Source organism: Lepus europaeus, chromosome 3 (assembly GCF_033115175.1).
Source record: "Lepus europaeus isolate LE1 chromosome 3, mLepTim1.pri, whole genome shotgun sequence".
Lineage (NCBI taxonomy): Eukaryota > Metazoa > Chordata > Mammalia > Lagomorpha > Leporidae > Lepus > Lepus europaeus.
In genome coordinates this window covers 147,342,689-147,366,846 of record NC_084829.1, presented here as the reverse complement: position 1 = coordinate 147,366,846, position 24,158 = coordinate 147,342,689, and the positions used below count along the sequence as shown (strand labels likewise).

At 36.3% G+C, this 24,158-nt stretch overlaps 1 protein-coding gene across 1 annotated transcript in view; it reads right to left on the bottom strand.

Moving 5' to 3' along the window:
* Nucleotides 1-24,158, bottom strand: part of GRM1 (glutamate metabotropic receptor 1) — a 428,308-nt gene that overhangs the window by 153,698 nt on the left and 250,452 nt on the right.

Below are 24,158 nucleotides of genomic sequence, written 5' to 3'. Positions count from 1 at the left end.
TATCCCAGATGGGTCACCGAAACTCAAGTACTACAGCCATTAGCTACTGCTTCACAGGTTATACAAATATCATGAAGCTGGCCTAATGAGTAAAATCAGTACTCAAACTGAGACATTCAAATATTATTTTTTAAAAGTCATACCTAATTTCATTGAAAAATTTAAGTTCATATGGGTTAAAGAATTATTTAAAAACTACCATCTGACAATTACATTGTACATTAGGAATCTTACTGTCAAGTCTTCAAAGTTGGGCTAAGCATTTTAAAGAACTTAAATTTAGGCCGGCGCTGCGGCTCACTAGGCTAATCCTCCGCCTTGTGGCGCCGGCACACTGGGTTCTAGTCCCGGTCAGGGCACTGGATTCTGTCCCGGTTGCCCCTCTTCCAGGCCAGCTCTCTGCTGTGGCCAGGGAGTACAGTGGAGGATGGCCCAAGTGCTTGGGCCCTGCACCCCATGGGAGACCAGGATAAGTACCTGGCTCCTGCCATTGGATCAGCGTGGTGTGCTGGCCGCAGCGCGCTAACCGCGGGGGCCATTGGAGGGTGAACCAACGGCAAAGGAAGACCTTTCTCTCTGTCTCTCTCTCTCTCTCACTGTCCACTCTGCCTGTCAAAAAATTTAAAAAATAAAATTAAAAAAATTTAAAAAAAGAACTTAAATTTATGATATAAATGTCATTAAACTCCTATCATATAAGTAATATAGTATGTAATTATCACATTCTTTAAGCCACATGATCTAATATTTATTTGAAAACATTTAGATTGTTGAGGCTGGCGCTGTGGCATGGCAGGTAAAGCCACCACCTACAGTGCCAGCATCCCACATGGGCACTGGTTCTAGTCCCAGCTACTCCACTTCTGATCTGGCTCTTTGCTATGGCCTGGGAAAGCAGTAGAAGACAGCCCAAGTCCGTGGACCACTGCACCCATGAGGGAGACCTGGAAGAAGCTCCAGGCTCCTGGCTTCGGATTGGCTCAGCTTCACACACTGCGGCCATCTGGGGAGTGAACCAGTGGATGGAAGACCTCGCTCTCTTTCACTCTCTGCCTCTTCCTCTCTGTAACTCTGCCTTCAAATAAATAAATAAATCTTTAAAAAGAAAACCATTTAGATTGTTTATTTGATTTGTTCCAAAAGGCAACTAGCAAAATTTCCAAACCATAAAGTCCTCAAAATGAATATATTTTCTCTTTAACAAAATCTCTAAATAACAGGAGTACAACAAAACAGCAATGCTCAGTTGCAGCATCATACATTTGAACTCACAATTTTAATTTAGCAAAAATTGAATTCCTTGATCTATTGGAATTAAATGATGACAGAAACAGAAACAATATTAAAATATGATTTTCATTAAGATGCTAATTTATTTAACATTACTTATCTCTCCATTGAGTACATATTCTCTAACAAATAGCATTCTGAAGAAATGTAATTGCTACATACTCTCAACAGCATAAGAATTGCACACATTCTCTCCAGTTGATTTATAATGGCAATATAGCAAAAGGCTAAGAAGTTATGCACTGGGTTATCTTTTTTTACATGATAAAATCGAGATCCACATGTGAATGAAAGACTTGATTTTTCTATATATGCATACCCAGTTTTTGTAGAGTAGATTAAACTAATCATTCTTTTTTTTTTTCACTTTAACAATGTCTCTAACAGGTGTACAGCAAAACAGCAAATGCTCATTTGCAGCATCATACATTTATACTCACAATTTTAATATAGCAAAAATTGAATTTCTTGACATACTGGGATTAAATGATGACATAGGAACAGGATTAATATTAATAATGTTATGCATTATAATGCCTTTAGTCGTCAAAATGTGAAATACTGAGGCTACCAAAGTAGTGCTAGCATTCAAATAGGCATAGAGACTATTATGCCAAAGAGATAAACAAATTCATTCTTGTATGCAAGGTAAGTAGAAGGATCTATTTTAAACTGCTTCTAAATTATATTTATCAATACATCTTACTGAATAATTATTCCCCACTATTTTGTAATTTTCAATACATGTGTGGTGCTAATGAACTGAGACTGTGAAAAAAAGAGACGGTGGGGAAGAGAACTCATGGAATTCACATGAGTACTCTCCAGAGATGCTACAATTCGGTAACCTTGGCAAGCCAGTGGGAGACTGCAGGAGAATTTGACCCCACACTGAGGGCAGCACAGATTCCCTGTGTGGTCCTTGGGAAAGAGCTTCCTATCCCTGGCTCCGGTGGGTATATCATTCGCCTGCTAACTACCTCCAATTCTGCTCAGCTGTGGGGAATTAGTTCCCTTTTGAATCAAAAAGAAGAAAGAAAGAAAGAGAGAGAGATTTACCACGCCTAGCCTGGGAGCATCACTTTTGGCATACCCTTAACACTGAGGAACCAAACAGAGCTCTCAGGCCACAACCATCTCAAGTCTCTAAGGCTCCATCAAAAGCAGACAGTCCACTTAATACAGTCATAGTATAACAAGAAAATACACCACAGCGAGGGAAGAAGAATCCAAAGAATATCTCTACAATGCCAAGCAACAAACGCAGAAACCAAGGAAACAAGAACAAGGAAGACATTATGACACCCCCAAATGAACAAGACACCCCAAGCCAAGATTATGAAGATGATGAGAAGGAAGAAATGCAAGATACAGATTTCAAAAAATTTATGATAAGAACAATTAGAAGTTTTCAAAAACAAATGCTTGAGTTACGGAATTCCTTACTGGAGAGGATAGAAAATCTCCTTCGAGAAAATGAAATCTTAAGGAGGAATCAAAATGAAATGCAGAAACTAGTAGAACAGGAAAGTGTGATAGTGAAGAGAAATCAAAATAAAATGAAGAACTCAATAGATCAAATGACAAACACATTAGAGAGCCTTAAAAACAGAGTCAGTGAAACGGAAGAGAGAATATCCGACTTAGAAGACAGAGCACAGGAAAGTATATAGTCAAATCAAATAAAAGAAGAGGAAATTAGAAATCTAAAAAATATTGTTGGGAATCTACAGGATACTATTAAAAAACCCAACATTTGGGTTCTAGGAGTTCCTGAAGGCATGGAGAGAGAGAAAGGATTAGAAGGCCTTTTTAGTGAGATACTTGCAGGGAACTTCCCAGGTTTGGAGAAGGACAGAGACATCCTAGTACAGGAAGCTCATAGAACCCCTAGTAAACATGAACAAAACAGATCCTTACCATGACACGTAGTAATCAAACTCACCACAGTGAAACATAAAGATTCTAAAATGTGCAAGAGAGAAACGTCAGATTACTCTCAGAGGATCTCCAATTAGACTCATAGCAGACTTCTCATCAGAAACTCTACAAGCTAGAAGGGAATGGCAAGACATAGCCCAGGTACTAATTCTTTCAATTTCTGTTTGCTATGAGAGGTCTTTATTTCACCTTCATTCACAAATGAGAGTGTTACGGGATATAATATTCTGGGCTGGTAGTTTTTCTCTCTTAGTACCTGAGATCTGGTACCAGATAGGGATGCCCACTCTCACCACTGCTACTCAACAGAGTTCTGGAAGTTTTAGCCAGAGCCATCAGGCAAGAAAAAGAAATTAAAGGGATACATATTTGGAAGGAAGAACTCAAACTATGCCTCTTTGTAGATGATATGATTCTTTATTTAGGGGATCCAAAGAACTCTACTAAGGAACTATTGGAACTCATAGAAGAGTTTGGCAAAGTAGCAGGATATAAAATCAATGCACAAAAATCAACAGCCTTTGTATACACTGGCAATGCCATGGCTGTGGAAGAACTTCTAAGATCAATCCCATTCACAGTAGCTACAAAAACAATCAAATAACTTGGAATAAACTTAACCAAGGATGTTAAAGATCTCTACGATGAAAATTACAAAACCTTAAAGAAAGAAATAGAAGAGAATACTAAAAAATGGAAAAATCTTCCATGCTCATGGATTGGAAGATCAACATCATCAAAATGTCCATTCTCCCAAAAGCAATTTATGGATTTAATGCAATCCCAATCAAAATACCAAAGACATTCTTCTCAGATCTGGAAAAAATGATGCTGAAATTCATATGGAGATACAGGAGACCTCAAATAGCTAAAGCAATCTTGTACAACAACAACAACAAAAAAAAACCCAGAGGCATCACAATACCAGATTTCAGGACATAATACAGGGCAGTTGTTATCAAAACAGCATGGTACTGGTACAGAAACAGATGGATATACAAATGGAACAGAATAGAAACACCAGAAATCAATCCAAACATTTACAGCCTACTTATATTTGATCAAGGATCCAAAACCAATCCCTGGAGTAAGGATAGTCTATTCAAAAAATGGTGCTGGGAAAACTGGATTTCCATGTGCAGAATCATGAAGCAAGACCCCTACCTTTCACCTTACACAAAAATTCACTCAACATGGATTAAAGACTTAAATCTACGACCTGACACCATCAAATTATTATAGAGCATTGGAGAGACCCTGCAAGATATAGGCACTGGCAAAGACTTCTTGGAAAAGACCCCAGAAGCACAGGCAGTCAAAGCCAAAATTAACACTTGGGGTTGCATCAAATTGAGAAGTTTCTGTACTTCAAAAGAAACAGGAAAGTGAAGAGGCAATGGAAAGAATGGGAAAAAATATTTGCAAACTATGCGACAGATAAAGGGTTGATAACCAGAATCTACAAAGAAATCAAGAAATTCCACAACATCAAAACAAACAACCCACTTAAAAGATGGGCCAAGGACCTCAATAGACATTTTTCAAAAGAGGAAATCCTAATGGCCAACATTATGTTCAGGATGTTCATTATGTTCAGGATCACTAGTAATCAGGGAAATGCACATCAAAACCACAATGAGGTTTCACCTCACCCCAGTGAGAATGGCTCACGTTCAGAAATCTACCAACAATAGATGCTGGAGAGGATGTGGGGGAAAAGGGACACTAACCCACTGTTGGTGGGAATGCAGACTGTTAAGCCACTATGGAAGTCAGTCAGGAGATTCCTCAAATTAGGATGACTTCTACGTATTTTTCTTTTCTAATTGCTTTGGCCAAAACTTCCAGTACAGTGTTGAATGTAGTAATGACATTTGTCATCATCGTCTTGCTTTGATCTTAAAGGGAAAAGATTCACTTTTTACCACTGAATATGTTATTTCTTTGGTGTTTTCATGGAAACCCATGTTATCATGTAGAGGATGTTCCCTTATAAAGCTACTTTCATGAGTATACTAGTTTTTAGGGTGAAAAGGACTTTAATTTTTTTTCAGAACATTTCTCTTTTTCAATTGAGATAATCATAACATTTTTCCCCTTTGTTCTCTTAAAGTGATTACATTGATTTATTTTCTCTTTTTGAACTACCATGCTTAGTCATTGTATATGACATTTTTAACATGCTATTAGGTTTAATTATATAGGGTTTTATTGCGGATTTTTCAGCTACATTTATAGAATATACTGGCCTGTGTTTTCTTTTCTTCTGATACTTTTCTCTGGTTTTGATGCCATGGCCGTTTTGGCTTAATAAAATGATTGAGAATGATTTGTGTTAACTGTACTTTAAATGATTGGCAGACTTAACCAGTAAATCCATCTAGTCTAGGACATTTCTTTGTTGGGATGCTTTTAATCATTGGTTCAATATCTTCATTTCTGTAGCAGTTTATCCAGATTTTCTGTCTTTTTGGGGGGTCAGTTTTTGTAATTTGTCTCTCTAGAAATTTTTCCATTTCATCTAGGTTTTATAATTTATTTATAGTTTTTGATTACACTATAACATAGTAAAGGGCAAAACTGCTATGACTATCTGAATAGATATAGAAAAGCAGTTCCATAAAGTTTAATGTTTGTTCAAAATTTAAAGCACACACACACACATGCATAGAAAATGAAATTGAGAAAAATTTCCTTAACTGATAATGGGTATCAGAAATTTATACCAAAAACCCCATATTTTGATATATGTGTATAATACAGCACAGAATTTATATACCTATTTATATACTCACCATAAATATGTACATATATACATCAGACATGAATAATAATGTTCACAGCATGTGTTTTTAACTGTAAGCAACTTGAATATTTATGAAAAATAAGAGATCAATACGTGCTATTATAGTTCATGTAAGTGCATGCTACAGAGTGATGAGGGTGAGCTGATTGTTCTATGTGCAATAGGCTCTAGTCATAAGTTGCCAAGGCTATGGAAGCCTTTTGAGTTCGCCGACTTCAATCTTATTCAGACAGGGTCATAGTCAAAGTGGAAGTTCTCTCCTCCCTTCAGAGAAAGGTACCTCCTTCTTTGATGGCCCCGTGCTTTCCACTGGGATCTCACTCACAGAGATCTTTCATTTAGTTGTTGTTGTTGTTGTTTTTTGTTTGTTTGTTTGTTTTGCCAGAGTGTCTTGACTTTCCATGCCTAGAATACTCTCATGGTCTCCTCAGCCAGATCCGAATGCCTTAAGGGCTGATTCTGAGTGCTATTTAGGACATCTGCCATTCTATTTGTCTGCTGTGTATCCCACTTCCCATGTTGGATCGTTCTCTCCCTTTTTGGTTCTATCAGTTAGTATTAGCAGACACTATTCTTGTTTGTGTGATCCCTTTGACTCTTAGACCTATCAGTGTGATCAATTGTGAACTGAGATTGATCACTTGGACTAGTGAGATGGCATTGGTACATGCCACCTTGATGGGATTGAATTGGAATCTCCAGGCACATTTTTAACATTACCATTTGGGGCAAGTCAGCTTGAGCTTGTCCCAAATTATACATTTTCTCCCTCTCTTATTCCCACTCTTATATTTAACAGAGATCACTTTTCAGTTAAATTTAAACACCTAAGAATAATTGTTAATTGCAGAGTTCAACCAATATTATTAAGTAGAACAACAACAAAAAAAGCTTTAAAAGGGATCACCTTCTATAAAGTGTAAAATTGTGTCAGAGCATTGATTTATTTTGTCTTTATTTATTAGAAGTTTAACTGTGTGACAGATATACATATATATGTATTTTACAAAATTTTTACAAAGTTTTTATGAATGAAGTTAATTTTTATAAGATCATTTTCTATGTGATCATAATTGCCCATGTTTAGTTTTCAAATCTGTTTCATATTTCTTATATCTTTACAGCTTGTATAGAAAAGTATTCATATAAATATAAATGTGTACATACATGAATATATATTATATATATAAACACATATATAAAACACATAAAGGAGTCACATATATTCTCATACTGGGTATATATTCCTAGCTTGTTTTTCTTTAAATTTGATTTATGATATATTCTGTCATAATAAGATGTCGAAAAATTCAGTCATAAATACTTTTGCTTATATTCATGCCATTACCTTAAAATATTTATCTATATTTTCATTTCACTACCATTTTGTATATAAAGAGCACTATAAACAAATATCTAACATAAATGTGTTTTATGTTATGAAATAAAAACTTGATGACTTGAAAACTAGTCAGAAGGAAAATATATTTGTGTAATTTCTCAGAAGTTGTAAGATATTTCTTTCATACACAAGATTTTAAATAAAAATGTTTTCCTATTGCCTTCATGTGAAGACAACGTCTTTGCACAGATAACAACAAACTGTCTCCTCCTGGACTATTTTTCATTTTGGAACTATTTTTCATTTTTCATTCTGGACTATTTTTCATCATAAAGCTTGAAGCCAGCACTAGTTTATATTTCTGTTTCCAGTTGTCTTTATTCTGTTTTAAACTCTAATATTTTCCATTTTTTTGAAATCCACAGATATTTGCATCTTTGCATCTAGGCACCCATTTTTAAAGTTCATTTTTCCTGAAATGTGGCATGTCCTTTCAAGGGAAGCTTTCTTTATAAGGTTAATAATTTATCCTTTAAGTATTACTTCTGTTCTTACTGCTATGTCCTCTGTTATTAGACCACCTGTAATTCTTAGCTTGCATTTCTTTTCTATTTTTTCTGCATCAATATTCAGCTTTATTCATTCTATTTTACTTGCTTTTCCCTCTGCATTTTGGGAGGTCAAATGAGAATATGTGCCGCTCACCTCGACCTTGACTTTTTGGTCAAATACTATGTGAAACTAAACATTAATAACAAAAGAAAGCTAGGCTTGGAACTATTTGCTTTTAGAATTTGATCAGTGGCAAGTGAAAAAATATATGTTAGTTTTCAAATATTTCTTAACTTAGCCTTAACTACACTTGATCTTAGCCAAAAGGAAAAAAAAAATTAGCCTTAACTGTTAAAGTAATGGAAATTCATCCAACATTGACATTAGGTTTATGGCTAGATTTAATTTGGTAACCTATTTTTTTTTTAATCTATGTTAAAGGATATTTTGTGGAAAACTGAGGACAGAAACTTCTTTGCAAATGGGCTGGCACACTTAAACAACTCTTAGTTCTAGGTCAAAAGTTTCATAAACTTCTCTGTGAAGAAACAAGCATTATAGTGTAGCAGGGTAAGATGCCACCTAGTAAGCTGACATCCCATGTTGGAGTGCTGGTTCCAGTCCCAGCTGCTCAGCTCCAGTGCAGCTCCCTGGTAATGTGTCTGGGAAGCCAGCGGAAGATGATACAAAGATTTGGGTCCTGGACACCCATGTGGGATACCAGGATGGAATTCCTCTGTCTTGACTTTGGACTAACCCAGCCCTAGGTATTGTGGGCATTTGAGGAGTGAACCAGTAATGAAAACATCTCTGTCTCTATCACTCTGCCTTCCAAACATAAATAATGAAAATTCATAAAAAAAAAAAAAAAAAAAAAAAAAAAAAAAAAACCTCAGGCAGGTATATGAAGAACAAAGCAAGATACATAGGAACGAAAGTAGGATATAAAACAAGACTCAAGCTAGATTTGAGCTCTTTACCCTCCTTTCCTACTCATTTTCAATTTCACTGAGTCTCGAGTTTAAGCTGCCATTGTACAGTATCTTCTTCTGCTCATCTTTTCTAAAAAAAACATTAACACACAATCTATTAATCCAACTAGTCAGAACAAACCTGAGAGAATTGAAACCAGGATCTTTAATACACATTGGCACCCCAATGTTTATCACAGATATGGAAACCACTCAAATGTCCATCAGTGTATTAAGAAAATGTAGAAGATTCATACATTGGATTTTTATTCAGCTTTGAAAATGAAGGAAATTCATCTATTTGTGACAAAATAGATGAACTTGGAAGACATTATGCTAAATGGAATAATCCAAACACAGATTCTGGACAATTGGCACATTATTCTACTCATGTGAAGTATCTAAAACAGTTAAACTCACAGAAAAAGAAAGTAAAACAATGGTTGTCATTGGCCGGGAGGAGGCAGAGATAGGGAATTTCTATTAACAGGCATGAACTTGCAGTTAGAAACTTGCAGTTAGAAACAGTAGAAACTTTCAATTAGACACAGTAGAATAAGATCTACAGATTTACTGTTTAGTGCTGTTCCTGTACCCTACAGTACTATGTTGTTCATTGAGAAATGTGTTAAAAGTAGTGGGTATTGGTAGCAGGATTTAAGTCATCACTTGGGATCCCACCCTATATTCCATATCAGAGTCCTTGGGGTCTGGGCTTCACTTTTGATGTGGCTTCCTGCTAATATGTATTCTGGGAGGCAGCAGATGATGGCTCATCTACTTGGATCAGTGCTATCCATATGGAAGAGCAAATTAAATCCTAGGATTTTGGCTTCATCCTCGCCTCATGGTGACAATTGTGAGCATTTGACAAGTGAACCAGAAGCATCTCCCCCCATCCCACCCACCATGTGTGTGTGTGTGTGTGTATCTTTCAAATGCATAAGAGTGTAGAACTCATTTTTATGGATCTTACTACAATTAAAAAACAAGAACAGTGATAGGCACTGGCAAGCAAAAATACAATGGCATCAGCATTCACCCATAACAAGTAGGGTGGGCATGGCCTCAGTTCTCATGGATCTAACTACTGTCTGCATGTAATCAGGCCAACCTCTGGACTGTTTTGGTCCAGTGATCTCTGTGATCCTCTCACAGGCTTTAGAAGTCCTTTTAAAAAGATGAAACACTTAACGCATGGGTCTTCTGAATAAACTCTCAGGTAGGCATGTGAAAAATAAAATAAAATACTTATGAAGGGGAGAGGGATATAAAAGAGACTGAGATACAAACAGACAAAAAAGAAGTGAAATAATGGATAAAGAGAAAAAGAAATCACATATTTATGGTGGGAAAAGGCAAAGTAGCATGAACAGCTCCCTTAGGTATGACAGGCTGCCTATCTTTAAAACTTTTAAATTATGTTTGTACACCATAGTGTGCTTAGCTCAATGCCTTGTGCCTAGAGGCACATGACAAATATTTTATGGGACAAATTAAAGGAAATAAGTAACCAGGGCATTTTAGACTGTTTAGTAGTTCATTTGCAAAGAAAACTTTGCATCAATCACACAGATATAATAAAAACCAGGTAAATATCCAAAGCAGCATGCCAATTCTCCTTTTTGCCTTTAATTATATTATAAATTTTAAGCTCTTAAATCAATTTCTTCAATCTAAAAACCTGAAGAAAATTATTCACACAATGCTAACCATTGTGCATTTTAGTTAAGAAACAGCTTATTACAATATCAAAATGACAGTTATAGTCTTGATAAAATATTTTAACCAAAGAACATATAGGTGGAAAATTTGTTTCATGATATCCTAGATGTGTTGGTTAAATTCACTAGTTAATTTGATAAGCCATTTAGTGCCTAGCTTAAATATTACTTCTGGGTGCATCTCTGAAGATGTTTCTGGATGAGACTAGCATTTAAGCATTGGATTCAGTGAGCACACAGCCCTCTCTAAAGAAATAGAGTTCATCCAATCCACTGAGGCCTGAATGAAGCAAAAAGTAGAGGAAGGGAGAGTTGAGTGCTTGGGCTGAGACATGAGTCTTCTGGCATCAAATATTTCTCAGAAGCACACTATCAGCTTCCAGAAAACAGATGAACTAATTCCTTAGCATAAATCATATATGTGTGTGTGCATAAATACATGTGTATATATATATATATAGTATGTATATATATATTCTATTAGTTCTGTTTTTCTAAATAACCAGATATACTTGATTACTTATTATTTTTAATTTAAATAAATAATACTTAGCATTTACTAACTACAGGGCCCCATACCCAAAACACATTACTGAATTTAAACAGAAGGTGAGGCTACTCCTTTTTCTCGTCCTTCAGTAGATTATAATTTTAATGTGTATGGGGAAGAATATATATTATAAATTTTCAGATAAGTGTATCTGTGAAGGGTCTTCAAAAATTCATGGAAAATATGTATTTTGAAAAATTAAACAGATTTCAAAACTGTTTTTGTATCACAATAAGCTTATCTTTTAATTCCTTTTCCTGTGAACTTCTTGAAAGACTCTCAATGTGTGTGTGTGTGTGTGTGCTCTATTAGAGAATTGAAAAATATATACAAAAATATATACTGGTGGGGAGAGATCAAGGAAGCCTTTACTGAAATAATGGTAGCAGATATTCCCCTAAAATATTACTAAAATTTGAAAAATAAAGAGAGATGAGAGACCATTATGAAGTGGAAGAAACAGCAAAAGCAAAACACAGAAGCAGAAAAGCCCCATGCTGTTCAGGGGAAAGTGGAGCTCCTCTGGGGCCCAGCACAACACAATGGCAGCAGTGCGAGGACTGGATCCTGCTGGAGGGCCGTGAATGCCTATCTGAAATCCGCACACAATTCTGAACATAATGGAAAGCAATTTCATTTGTGATAAAAACCAATAGCATCATGAGAGCTTTTCTTTAGGATGATTATAGGCAGCGATGTGTAGGATGGAGTACGGCAGGAAAACCCTATAATTTAGAATCTAATACAATAGGAAAAAAGAAACAGTAAGTATTGGGATTTGAGGGGGTCCAAAGGGTCACCACCCTCTTCATTCTGCTCCAGTTCAGAATCAACTAATACTGACAAGCGACATGGAAGATGAATACAAATGATTTGAAGACCATTTTTTAGGGAACAACAACAAATATCCTAATACAGAACCCTGGACTGAGATAAACTTACTGCATGCAGACTGCTCTACAAAAGTCCAGACAGAAAGAACAGAGAGGAAAGAAGATGGAAGGAGAGAAACTTAATGCAGAGACCCTTTCACCCATACACCTGGCAAGGAGCGTAAAGGACCAGAGACTTTAGTGGGTACAATGGAGAAACTCCTTCTTCAAGAAGTTGGACAAATATGTTCCCTAATGATAAGAAAAGGGCTTCTATTTCCTTGGGAGAAAAGGCAATTGAGAATTGCTACCATCCCAGGACTCTCTGAGCACTTTACTAACAATATCTCATTTCATATTCAAAAAACCCTAAGATACAGATGCTATTATTTTTTTCATTTTTTACTGTTGAAAGAGGTAAATAAGCTGGATAAGATGGCCCTGCTCACAGTCACAAGCCCCAAAATGATTTTAAGGTCATTCCAAAGTCCATGAACTTGAACTTAACATCTAGAGCAACAAGAGGTGTCAGAAGAGGACTTTGGGAAACACCCTGATGATTAGGGTACAGATCGAATGCAAGGATCCAGGGAAGGAGTCAAAACCAGAATAGTGCCGCAAAGGAAAACTAACTAAAATGGAAGCACTTCTTGATTTTGGTTTAAAGACTCAGAGAAAAGTTTCAGTAGACTGGTGGAAGCCACGGCTTGATTAAGGCACAGGAAAGAATACATAAAAATAAGTGGAAACAATGAACATATATGTTCAAGAAATTTAAGATTTGAAGGAAGATGGAGTTACAGGGTGGTAGCTCACAAGAGCAAGAAACGAGCAAAATGGTTTTTGATAGTCTGTTAAGGGACCTGAGAACATTTATACAAGAACATGAGATTGCCAATGGAGGATAATTTGATGAAGAAAATAAGAGTTATAATAAGAGTTATAAAAGTTAAGAAACTTGTGCCCCAGGAGCAGCAGAAGGGAATGACATCTAAAGACAAGAGAATAGTGAAATGGTATACCATGAAATCAGAGAACTTCTTCTGATGTGTAGGCACAGAGGGGTTTCAGAAGCAGAGAAATAGATGAGCCTAAGCTGGAAAGGCCTCAATGCAAGTTACAGAGATCAACCAAGATTTCAGTGAGGCTAGATGGATTGAAGGCTTAGATAAGGGAGACTCCACAGTTCTCCTTGGAAAAGGGATGGGGAACCAGTAAAAACAAAAATAAACTCTTGAGAATTGGGAAGTGGGAAACCAATCAACATGAATTGTGGCCTCCTCAGTTGGGGAAAGGAGAATATTTGAGTAAATTTAAGCAAAAATATACAGTGACCACACAATAATTAACAATATTTTAATCCCCCCAAACCCTAACTATCTTTTGTTTTAACTTACAGATTAAAATCATTTCAGTCAAACTTACAAGGGTATTTTAAAAAGCTAGTGAAAATGGAATTAAAAGATAAGTTTATTTTGGTGTAATCATTAATTTTGAGATCCATGCATAGTTCCTTTAAAAATATGCATTCTCCATGAACTCTTTGATGATCCCTTATGTTATGAAATGAGTACTTTGTTGATAAATTGACCACAAAAATGAAATAAAGAATTTAGCCAACTAGCTTATTAAGTGACATCGCTAAGCCTCTAAAACAATTAACTCATTATTTTAGGCTGAAATATATTTTTACTTAAAAAGGCCTAATAGTTCTTTAAATGAGAGCAAAATTAAGAAAAGATGTGTTTAACCTTCCAAATCTTATTTCAGAAGACAGCAGCAGATGTTGTGTTTAGAACAGAAAATTTTTCTATGATATTTCAAGAAAAGAATCATAACTTTACTAAGTCTTAAGCCATGTCACATTCTTCATTTTGTGATTTCTTCTTCCATACTTTCTTTCTACTCTATGTCTCTTAAAAATCCTGAAATTGATATAATTCAATTATTTAGGAAAATGTTATTAACAATATGCCACTGAACCAATAAAATGAAAGAGACTTCATGTGTCTTGGTCATTCAGTCACTGTCTGTAATTTTATTTTATGGAGGAGTTGGAAGCACAATACATAAAGAAAATAATATGGGACAACTTGACATTTACAATTTCTCAGCCAGTGCCGTAGCTCACTAGGCTAATCCTCCGCCTGCAGCGCCAGCACCCTGGGTTCTAGTCCTGGTTGGAACGCCAGATTCTGTCCTGGTTGTTCCACTTCCAGACCAGCTCTCTGCTGTGGCCCGGGAGAGCAGTGGAGGATGGCCCAAGTGCTTGGGCCCTGCACCCACACGGGAGACCAGGAGGAAGCACCTGGCTCCTGGCTTCAGAACCAACAGAAGGAATACGTTTCTCTCTGTCTCTCTCTCTCACTGTCTAACTCTGCCTGTCAAAAAACAAAACAAAAAAAAACTTGACATTTACAATTTCTCAATATTTGCTAAAATCTCTAATATTATTTAGCTCATAAGAAAAGGTTTTCCACTTATAGAATGCAACCCCTTCACAAGTCATGGAATCAATTGCGTGGGTTATGATAAATCTTTTTAGAATGAAATAGACGGCCATGTGTTTGTTCCATGGTTTATATGTTACCAGGGGTTTAAGTCTCAGCTCCAGTTTTGATGCCACCTTCCTGCAAATGCCTCAACTGCTGGAGGTGTTTGGACTTTAAACAGTGTGTGGAAGATTTATCTCCCCTCCTTTTCTCTTTGCTTTTCCAAAAAAGAATACACAACTATTTCGAAGTGAAATAAAAATAACACAAAAAATATAAGACACATGGTAGCACTAAGTTTAATTTAAAGAAACTTTGTCTTAGTATACATATACATATTCCTTCATATACATATGTCAATCTTGGGCTATATTGTAAAAAGTCTTTCTTGCTGTAGATTATAGTCAAAGTAGGTCAAAAGTCATTGAAAAAAATCACTTTTTTTTTTTTGACAGGCAGAGTTAGACAGTGAGAGAGAGAGAGAGAGAGAGACAGAGAGAAAGGTCTTCCTTTCTCCATTGGTTCATCCCCCAAGTGGCCGCTACAGCCGGCGCGTTGCGGCGGGCGTGCTGCGTGAATCTGAAGCCAGGAGCCAGGTGCTTCCTCCTGGTCTCCCATGTGGGTGCAGGGCCCAAGGACCTGGGCCATCCTCCACTGCACTCCCAGGCCACAGCAGAGAGCTGAACTGGAAGAGAAGCAACCGGGACAGAATCCAGCTCCCCAACCAGGACTAGAACCAGGGGTGCCGGCAACGCAGGTGGAAGATTAGCCTAGTGAGCCTTGGCGCCGGCTGAAAGGATCACTTTTAAGTCATAATTTTCAAATTTGTGCCTGAAAATAATTCACTCCTCTTTTCTTAGCATCTCAATTTCCTTTTAAGGAATTACTTTCTCTTAATGAATACAGTTGTGGAGGTAGAGATCTTAAGGCCTACTGCTCTGTATGGAAGCTGAAATGGGCCAAATCTGCTAACTGGACATCTTATCCTGAGACACTGAGACTTGAGCTTTCGATACATGATGAAATCCAGAAATAGCTGGCACTGATCCTTTGTAGGTTTGCAACCAGACCAATTGGCTCAGGCCATGAGAACATTCTGTGATTCCTGTTACCATAATTACTCCTTCTTCTCCAACTTCAGGTCAATATTTTAAGTTCTGATTTCAATCAATTCTTTCTATCATTAATCAGAGTTGATTATATTTAGAGTCAAAGGACTGAATACATATATTCTCATCTAAACAACCTAAGTATCATATGATGTGTTCTTTTTATTTTGATAAAGGGAAATGTAAGATTTCATCATAGCCAAGCCATGTTACTAATCTCACAAGTATGGGATTCAGGCCAGGTTTCTGTGACTCAAATTTGATGTTCTTTCTACAGAACAATGCACATAAAGGTAGAAAAGAAAAACATATATTTCACATGCAGAATAATTCTGTGCAGCGGATTTGCCAGGGAATACTTTGTTTTTATTTATTTGAATGAATCAGAGTCAACAGTTTTCTATTAAGTTCAAGAGGAAGTTCAGCAGTCGTGAGATTTTACAGAAGGTTTTAAGGTTATGCATGTTGAGAGAAAATATAGTATAGGGTATTTTGCTGATGTTTTCATTGATTTTAGGAAAGAAAGTATATCTTCCTATTAATTGAATCCACTTATGAATATATATCTGGAGCTCTCAAGATACACAAAATGAAGACTAACAGCTTAGGAATTATCCTGAGAAAAATATCAATGTTATTTTTTTCTTGAGATTTATTTATTTATTTGAAAGGCAGAGAGTTACAGAGAGGCAGAGGCAGAGGGAGAGAGAGAGAGAGAAATATATCAAAGTTAACAAGACATGGACTGAATAATTTAGATGAACAACCCTAGTTCTCATTAGCAAAAGTTCAGCTCCTCCATTACTCTAAATCTCCCCAGATTCATCTGTAGCTCTCACTATTGCTCGGTCTCACTCTGGTTCTTGCTTTTGCTTTGTCATTTGTCTCTATTCATTGTTTTTGCTATCATCCTTGCCCCCATCCTATAGTGTATTTCTTCGTATTCTTTAGACTCTACTGTTGTAGAATTTGTCATTTACTTCACTAAATTAATCCTCGGTTTCCTCAAATCTATGCTTCGCACTGCTGCATACAGATGTCTATGAAGCCAGAGTGGAACATGATACTCTGCCATTCAGCATTAAAACTCCTAATCATTATTTAAATGATAAATTACATACAATATTCTTTTCTGAATACAGAAACATTTATCAACGTTTTAGAATTCACAATTTTCTAACTGCATTATATGGCTTTGGGTCTGTGTCTTTATACTTCTTGTTTTGGCTATGTGGGATTTCATCTTCAACACTACCCTCCTGAATAGATCCTATTATCATAAAAAATATGTAGTTTTGATGACCCCCTTATACAAGAAGTCTTCCCAAATGGTCTGCAAATACTAATAAAGAGTTTTCATGCTTTCCTTTATTATCTCTACTTTTTGCACATATAGTCAGTTGGCCATTCATTTATTCAAAAACATTTTACAGCTTACTGCTTTCAAGACACTGTTCTAAACCTCTGGGGATATTCTGTCAAATAAAACAGACAAAAGTATCTACCTTTATGAAGGAAAAATAAAAAGAAAAGAAAGTTACATAAAATTTAAGAGAGAGAGAGGGATTCTTAGAAAAAAAACAGAGGGAGGTGGGAAAGAAGGATCTGGAGAGGAGGTTACAATTCTTTAAGATTGGTCAGGGAACGTTTCATTGAAATGCATTTAAAAAAGGACATGAAGGGGTGAATTTATGAATCCTAGGAATATCCGATGAGTATCATTTAATGAAGTTGAACTATAAATTTGAAAATGCAAGGGTAGGAACGTGCTGAGCAAAATAAAGTCACTGAGGTTAAAAAGATGCTGTCAAAGAGCATCAGCTCATGAAGGATTTGGCATGAACTTTGCTTTGAATGAGTTGGGACGTTATTGGAGGGATTGAAGTAGATAGAGGATGCAACAGAGCTGATTTATAAGACTCCACTGCAGAAGTGCTTCTCCGTCTACGTAACCAAGCCTGATGCTGAGCTTACATTGAACAGATAAGATACCTTTACTGTCAGGTGATGCCTCTGAATGACTGTGAAACAGATCACATGCTAATTTTGTCTAAGGTACTTTCCAACTATGACCTGACAGCTTCATACAGCAAATCTGGCCCTCACTTATAAAATCTAAATTTTAGTTCATAAATAATTCAAAGGGGCATATTGTGTGATCTACTTTCTCCAGGGTTATGTGTTTATGAACATTACAATGAAATGTGAAAATTTGATTAATACAGGACCACAAAAAAGCATCTTGGAATCAGAAAAGCCTATGAAAGAGTTGATAAAATAATTTGGAAGTCATTTTACTATAGGGCTGCAGGGATTTATGTGGGAGAAGAGACAATAGACTGGTGTTGGTAGTGAAGATCCTGACTGTGAGTGGATTAAAGAAGGCAGTTTTACAGCATATTTTATGGTTTTAATGTGGCCAATTCTCTGTCTATGGTCCTATTTGGAAAGAGATGGATGGTCACTAGAATTTCCCCTTAGGCTTATCATATATTTTTTTCAAGAAACGCCTGTGTAAGTCTGAAAATTAGAGAAACTCAAAGCAGTACTTCATTAATCAAAGGATTGCATCTGGACTGGAAAGTAAAATGTTAGAGACTCTGAAGTTCTTGAAGACATTTGTCTTGCTAAAATTATCCCATCTGTCTCCTTAGAACAGAGAGAAGTACAGAGAGTTATGGGATGCTTTCCCTCACCTTTATGTAATTTTGTAGTCCTCATTATTCAAATCTTTCTGGTAATATGTGTTCCTTGACTCTAGCAGCCCATGCATGCACAAAGAAGTTAGGAGTATTAGGAGTGTCACATAGCAGTGGGAGTTTTGGAACCAGGCAGACTGGGTCCAGGTCTCGCTCCACCACATGGTAAGATGTTAGTTAAATTGTTTAACTTCTCCATGACTCAACTTCTGCCTGTGTTAAATAAAGAGCTAACCTCATTAGTTATTTTACAAAATAAATTGTAAAATAAGTGAAATGCTTAGGACGGTGCCTGGAACAATAAAAAAGCTTAACCACCCCAATGTTAATTTTATAAATAACACATAGAAAACTTTACATGTGAAATCAAAATACCTGTGCAATACAGTGTTTGTGCATATAAATCCATCAATGTCTAAAAATCAATGAAAATAAATGCATTGAATCCTTTTCACATCTGCCTGTATCTATCATATTTACTGTTAAATTGAGTCACCTATCTTGGCAGCAATTTATGGAGTTTTAGTTATGTCTTTGCAACTCCTCTCATAGGATTTAAGCTCTTATTTCCAACAAGGCTTTTTAGATTGGAAGCAGCTACACTGGTATATGACATCTACCTAAGAAGGAAAGAAGAAAAAGGCAGGGACAAAGGTGGAAACAAAGAAGGAGGCCTATATTAAGCAACGAGTGAGCGCTTTTCTGAAGATCTAGCTATTCCTTAGAACAAAGTGCCTACTTCCTTTTCAACTGCCAAGACCCAACATCCAACAATAGATTGCTAGGGAAACATAATATACATTCTTTCACTCTTTACAACTTAACTAAGACTAGAATGAGTCCCTAAAAAGTAGGTTGATTTCTGTGTGTGTATGTGTTATACACACACATGTTGCCATATATTATGTACAGTATATGTACATGGTATATATGAGGGGACTCAAAATGTTCATGGAAAGTAAAAGAAAGTAAAAGAAAATCCATGCGTATAATAGGTATTCAAAAATTCATGGAAATGAGTATTATGAATTTTTGTACCAAAATAAATGTATCATTTTCCTTGATCTTTATGAAATACCATCAAATTATAACATTAGCATAATATGTGTTATTTGTTTTTACTATATATATGTGTGTCTGTTATATTACAAATACATACATATATAAATTTTAAAAAATATTATTATAGGGGATGGAGTTATGGCATAGTGGACCAAGCCTCTACCTGCTGCACCAGCATTCCATATGGATGCCAGTTCTAGTCCCAGCTGCTCTTCTTCCAATCCAACTCTCTGCTAAGGCCTGGGAAAGCAGTAGGAGATGACCCACCTAAGTTCTTGGGGCCCTGCACCCCATGGGAGACCTAGAAGAAGCTCCTGGCTCCTGGCTTTGGATCGGCCCAGCTCTGGCCTTTGCATTTCTTTGGGGTATGAAACAATGGATGGAAGACCTTTCTCTCTGTCCTTCCCTCTCTTTGTCTGTAACTCTACCTCTCAAATAAATAAATGAAATCTTTAAAAATAAAAATATTAATATAAAAGAACATATTTCATAGGTATAGTTCCAAGAAGTCAACCATAACTTTCCTCCTTCCTCTCCCTCCCTAATTTCCTTTTTTTCTTTAATTCTTTCAAAGACATAATTCCAATCCACTCTACAATCACAAGAGCTAAAAGCAGCAATCATATCACAAGATGTCCTATGCATTCTATATTAACTGTCAAATTTCAGAGAAAACATATATTTGTCTTTTTGTGACTGACTTATTTCAATAACCATAATGGTTTACAGTAGCATCCATTTTGCTGAAAAAGACAGGATTTCATTCTTTTGGATGGCTGAGTACCATTGCATAGCATATATGAGCCACATTTTCCTTATGCAGTTGTTGTTGATGGACATCTGGGTTGATTTGATATCTTTACTATTGTGAATAGAGCTTCACTGAACATAGGACTACAACTATGATGATTTCTATGATATGGGTAAATTCCCAGAAGTGGTATGACTGGGTCATATAGTAGATCTATTTTCAGATTTTTGAGGAATTTCCATACTGTCTTCCACTGTGGTTGTACTAGTTTACATTCCCAAGAAGAGAGTATTAGTATACCTTTCTCCCTACATCCTTGCCAGAATTTATTGTTTTTGATTTTTGGATAACAGATATTCTAAGTAGGGTGAGGTGAAACCTCAATGATTTTTATTTGCATTTCCCTGATGGCTAGTTTTCCTGATGGCTAGCTTTCCTGAGTGTTTTTCTTGCATCTGTTGTCATTTGAATTACAGCCTTTGAAAAATGCCTGTTCGTGTTCTTTTTCCATTTCTTAACTGGATTGTTTGATTTTTTTGTTGTTGTTGTTAAGTTTCTTGAGCTCTTTATATATTCTGGATAGTAACCTTTTATCAGTTGCATAGTTTGTAAATATTTCCTCCCATTCTGTTGGTTGCCTCTTCACTTTGTTGAGTGTTTCTTTCATAATGAAGAAGCTTATAAATTTCATGTAATCCCATTTGTCAATTTTGGCTTTGATTGCCTGTGCTTCTTGGGACTTTTCCAAGACATCTTTACCTATGCCAATGACTTACAGAGTTTTCCATATGTTCCCTCTAGTAATTTGAGAATTCAGGTTGTATATTTAGATACTTGATACATTTTGAGTTGATTTTTGTGTAAGTTGTTAGGTAGGAGTCTTGTTTCATACTTCTCATGCAGAGATCCAATTTTTCCAGCACCATTTGTGGAAAAACTGTCCTTTCTTCAGGGATTGATTTTAGTTCATTTGTCAAAGATTAATTGATTATAGAGTGGTATGGATTAATTTCTGGGTTTCTAATTTGTTCCATTGGTATACATGTTTATTTTTGTGCCAAAATCAAGCTATTTTGATTATAACTTCCCCATAATATGTCTTTAAATCAGGTATTATGATGCCCTTGGCTTTGCTTTTGTTCTATAAATTGCTTAAGCTATTCACAGTCATTTGTATTTTCATGTGAATTTCCTCGTAGGTTTTTAAACATCTGAGAAGAATGTCCTTGATATTTTCATTGGGATTGCATTTATCTATTAATTGCTTTGGATATTATGGACATTTTGATGATATTAATTCTTCCAATCCAGAAACATGGAAAATTTTTCCATTTTTTGTGCATTATTCTATTTCTTTCTTTAATATTTTGTAATTTTCATCATAGAGATCTTTCACCTTCTTGGTTAAATATATTTCACGATATTTATTTTTTTCTAGCTATTATGAATTGTAATGCTCTTGCAAGTTCTTTCTTAGCCATGGCATTGTCTGGGTATACAAAGGCTAACGATTTTGTGTGTGGATTTTATGTTCTGCAATTTCGCCAAATTCTCTTGTGAGTTTCAATAATGTCTTAGAAGAGAATTTCAGTTCCTCTGTATATAAGATCATGTCATCTGCAAATAGAGATACATTGACTGCCTCCTTTCCAATTTGTATCACTTGGTTTATTTTTCTTACCAATAGATAATAGCTAAAACTTCCAGAATTATATTGAATAACAATGATGCCAGTGTGAATTCTTGTCTTATATTCCTCATATTAGTGGAAATGCTTCCAGCTTTTCCTCATTCAATATGATGCTGGCTGTGGATTTGTCACATATTGCCTTGATTATATTGAGGAATGATCCTTCTATACCCAATTTCCTTAAGGTTTTAATCATGAAATAATCCTGTATTTTCTCAAAGGCTTCCCCTATGTATATAGAGATTATCATATGGTTTTTATTCTTCTATTTGTTAATGTGATGGATCACATTTATTGATTTGTGTGTGTTGAACCATCTCTGTACACCATGTTCAAGGTCCCACCTTTACAGGTTGGTGATCTTTCTGAAGTGTTGCTGGATTCAATTAACTAATATTTTGTTGAGGGATTTTTGCATCTATGTTCATCATAGATGTTGTTCTACAATTTTCTCTCTTTGTTGTATTTTTTTCTGATTTTGGAATTAAGTTGATTCTGGCCTCATAGAAGAAGTTCAGGGGGGTTCCCTCCACTTCAGTCGTTTTGAATGGTTAGAGAAGAAATGAAATTGGTTCTTCTTTAACTATTTTTAGAATTTAGCAGTGAAGCCATCCAGTCCTTGACTCTCATTTTTTGGGAGGATGTTCAATACTGATTCAATCTCTGTCTTGGTTATTGGTCTATGTAGGCTTTCTATGTTTTTGTAACTAAATTTTGATAGATTGTATCTAGAAATTTAAGTATTTCTTCTGGATTTTCCAATTTGTTGGCATATAGCTGTGGTAATTCCTGATGATTCTTCTTATTTCTTTGATAAATGTTGTAACATCTCCATTTCATCTCTGATTTTAGTAATTTGTGTCTTCTCCCTTTTTATTTTATATTTTAGCTAATTGGGACAGTGGTGTTTCAATTTTATCACTAAACCAGCTATTCATTTTACTGATATTTTGTATTTTTTGGTTTCAATTTTACTTCTTCTCTGTTTATAGCCTATAATTGTCTGATAATATTCCATAAAACTCAAACACTATTTCAGTTTTTCTAATGTTTTATTCTATTTTTTCATCTACTGAGATATTCCCAAGGATTTGTCTTCTAGCTCAGATTTTCTGTCTTCTGTCTTACCACATTGGTTGTTAAGGCTTTCCACTTCACTTTCTATGTGACATATATTCTTCATTTCTAGTAGTTCAGTTTAATGACTCTTCAATATCTCTATCTCCTGGCAGAATTTTTCATCCATATTGTGCATGGATTTCTTTCTTTATCTCCTGTATTTGCTTTTCTGTGTTATTGAGTAATCATATGATCATTCATCTGAGTTCTGTTTCAGCAATTTCAACAATCTCTTCATATTCGCATTTAAGTGGTGCAGTGTTCTTTTTTTGGGGGGGGTCATGTTGTCTTCATGTTTCTTATATTTCTACATTTGTTTTTAGGCATTTGTGAAAACAGCTGTTAGTTCCCTCCTCTGATGGCTTTTATTTTTGAAATATGCTTCTGTGGCTTAGTGGAATGAAGGCATTGACCTTCAGGGGATATCTAGAGTCATGTGCTGGGTAGGGCTGGGGAGCTCCAGTTAGTGCTCAATGGTGGAGCAAGAATCCAGGGTGACACCAAAGTTGGAAGCTGTCAGCATTCGGAGGATATGGTCATATCAGCTGGCATGCTCATAACTTCACCTCTTCTCTCCCAAGCTGACCAATGCCCTGGGTGAGCCCAGAGTGGCTGCACACCACCCAAACAAAGACATATGCATCACACAAAGGATCCATATGGTCCTCAGTGTAAGCATGAAACCCTCTGTAATGACCTACCACAGGCACTCAGGGAACTCTGAGACTCTGGAGCCAGACACAGCGACTGCCCACAGAGCCAGCCACACTCCACATGCTGTCGTGCAGTCACAGAACTCCCAGTCACAGAGCGCAGGGCTCCCACAGTCATAGGCAGCAGGGGATCCACTCTCAGCCCCATGAGCCTACCCTGTCCACAGAGAGAGCAGAGTATTCCTAAAACCATTTGCCTGCTGGTGCTCTGTCTTGGCAGCTCGACTCTGTAAGCCTATGATAGAGTGAAGAGAGGGGAGTACTGCACAGGAGGAAGAGGGCACCCCACCCCCTGCTGATCCTCCAGGCCAGAATCAAAGTCAGTAGGGACTGCGGATTTATTTCTCTGATAAAATCCCCTGGTCTCACACCCGAGTGAGCTGTAATAGCCTCTACTAACCTTATTAAGATGTTGCTTCCTCCCTGCTAGTCATCAGGCAAACTTGTTGGGGATAAGAAAATAGCAATGTGCTCT